Genomic DNA, 2,813 nt, shown 5'->3' with positions numbered 1-2,813 from the left:
TATATATATGTATGTATATATATATGTATGTATGTATGTATGTATGTGTGTTTATATGTATGCGTGTCTGTTTGTGTCTGTCCCCCCCAACATCGCTTGACAACCGATGCTGGTGTGTTTACGTCCCCGTAACTTAGCGGTGTGGCAAAAAAACCGATAGAATAAGTACTAGGATTACAAAGAATAAGTTCTGGGGTCGATTTGCTCGACCAAAGGCGGTGCCCCAGCATGGCCGCAGTCAAATGACCAAAACAAATAAAAGAGTTAAAAAAATATGCAGTTATACTTATTTAAGGAGATTAATAAAGAATACAATGGCCAAAAATTTATCATTTCTTCTGAGAAGCTTCAAAATTTAATCAGTGCATTGTTCCAAGGAAGAGAATATTATGACTTCAACATATCCTTGTAGTTCGTCTGCTACTCAGGGGTAAAATTCTTTGTGTCGGACCGTGTAATACCGCTTATTCTTTGGAGTTCTATAATTGGCAGTAATAATACAGACAACTAAGAACCAGACTATTCTACATAACTAGCATAATCTCGTGCTCCTAGTGATTTCAGCGTCCAATCTGCCAGTCACATTCGCGTTTTTGCAGTTCTTGTAATATGAGAACGAAACAATGTCATTATAATTCTCAGTTTTTCGGGCAATAACCCACAACCTGTCACAGAAATAAACATTGTAACCTTGATAGTGCTGCTGAAATTTTGAATTAGTTGCACATGATCTGAATATGTGATACAACAAAAATTGAAACAACAGAAAGAAAACAATAACAACTAAAACAACGTTAGTAACACCAGCAGTTTACTACCGAAATACGAGACAAAACAATCTATAATGAAATAAATTTGGGTGATGTTTATTCCTCGCTTAAGAGCATTAACAATATAAATGAGGTTGAATTAGTGTCATTCGAGAAAAGTGACAGCCGAAACAGATAGACTTCCTGTACATCTACCTTCCAATGAAGAGACAACGGCAACATCCATGGCCCTTTAAATTTCTCAAAGCCTTCAAAATAGATGCAAGGAAAGGAATAAGCTTTCAGCAAATCCGAGACCTGGTCAGAACACTTGCAACGAAGTGGAATCCACTAAATGTAACCGAGTATTTGTTGATGGTGTTGAACCGAGTGACAAATTAAACCTACTTCCTAAGATTTCATAACGCAGAGAACTGGAACGAATGCCCATTTGTCGTCTCTTGCGATGGTCTAATAATTTCGCTAATCAAAATATACCGAATTATTTAATGTTGAGAATTACTATTCTCATTCATTAACAAAAAGAAAAAAAAGGAAACAAAAAACAAAAAAAAAACAGACAACTTTATCCAGACCACAGCTCACAATAAGCACAATAAACATAGTTTACACAAGCGTAAGTAAATTACTATTCTCGTTCATTTAAAATTAACTCAAACCACTCTGCAATCACAAAGCACACAATGATCACGATATACACATTTTTTGCACAAAAGCAAGTAAATGATGATAATATGATGAGAATCTAACCTTTAAAATAGAATATTATCAAAGTTAGGTGAATCACCATTCAGCCAGAATTACATATTCAATTTTAAATAAAGATTTTCAATGTAGATGAAATGAAAGGTCGGAACCGTCTACGTACTCCTCTAGATATGATTATTTGACCCACGAGTGCAACTATGATGGGAAAATATGTGAAGGTATTCCAACGCTGGCAACTCCATCTTTCTTTTGGGATTTGCCTATTTAATACTGCATTATCTTTCTTTTCTTTCAAAGTTGTATATAGGATGCAGAGGTTTGGCTGCTATTTCTGTCAAAAAAGTGACCACTTGGTAGCTATCCCATCAACATTAGCAACTTTTGTATTCATTGCGAGTACATTGAGTGTATCAGCCCACACTTCACTGTTTTCTTTTTATTTAATCATTGATGTATTGTTATTTAACCTTCGTCATATATCTTGTGCTGCATTATCTCATGCTGGGCCATCTTAGTATTTGAAACCCTCGGGCAAAGCAGTGTATTCAGGCTACTAACCTTTCTCCTCGCACTCAGTACATTGAGAAAATTATAAGAAAAATTATAAGATCATTTTCAAGGAACATAAGCGAAAGCAACTTCAAACATTGTTGAGCCGTCGTGCAGTAAAGAGGATTCTTTGTGAGTTTCAACCTAGAAAATGAACGTCCCTCGGTAAATTGGTTACCATCATGTACATGAATATTTGGAGTGCAAATTCAACACTAGGAAGCACAGATTTCATTGAGAATTGTATGCATTCATTAATTCCTTGTAATCAAAATCCTCAGGTCAAGCCTTGCTCATACCCATGGGCCCGGAAAGAGGGGAGCAGGGGTGCAAGCGAACCTCCTCCTACTATTTTTGTGGGAGTGCAAAATCAGAATATGTAGCCCTGCTTACTTTTCTCAGATTTAGAAAACAATGCCTAAAAGTGATCTGTAAAAAGTAGTTTGAAGTTAGGTTTCTTCTCAAAGAACAAAGAACAAAAATAAATAAATAAATAAATAAACAAACAAACAATAAGATCTTGTTAGTAAAAATTTTTGGACCTGGTTTCAGACCTTTAGCAAAACTCATAAAAGTCAGTGTTTTCACCTGACTAACGAAAGAAAACAGACAACAAATATTTCGTCAACTTCCCCACGTTTACTCAGGTGAGAGTTCAGAGAAAGATATGCTTTCACCTTAAATGTTTCACTTTCTTGAAAAAAGAAAAAACAACAACAAAAAATCAGTTCGGTAGAAATATCTTATGAGGCACACACTTTACTTTCTTGCATTTTTATGCATCGT

This window comes from Octopus bimaculoides, chromosome 7 (assembly GCF_001194135.2).
Source record: "Octopus bimaculoides isolate UCB-OBI-ISO-001 chromosome 7, ASM119413v2, whole genome shotgun sequence".
NCBI classification, from domain to species: Eukaryota; Metazoa; Mollusca; class Cephalopoda; order Octopoda; family Octopodidae; genus Octopus; species Octopus bimaculoides.
Note: the sequence above shows the minus strand (reverse complement) of the source record.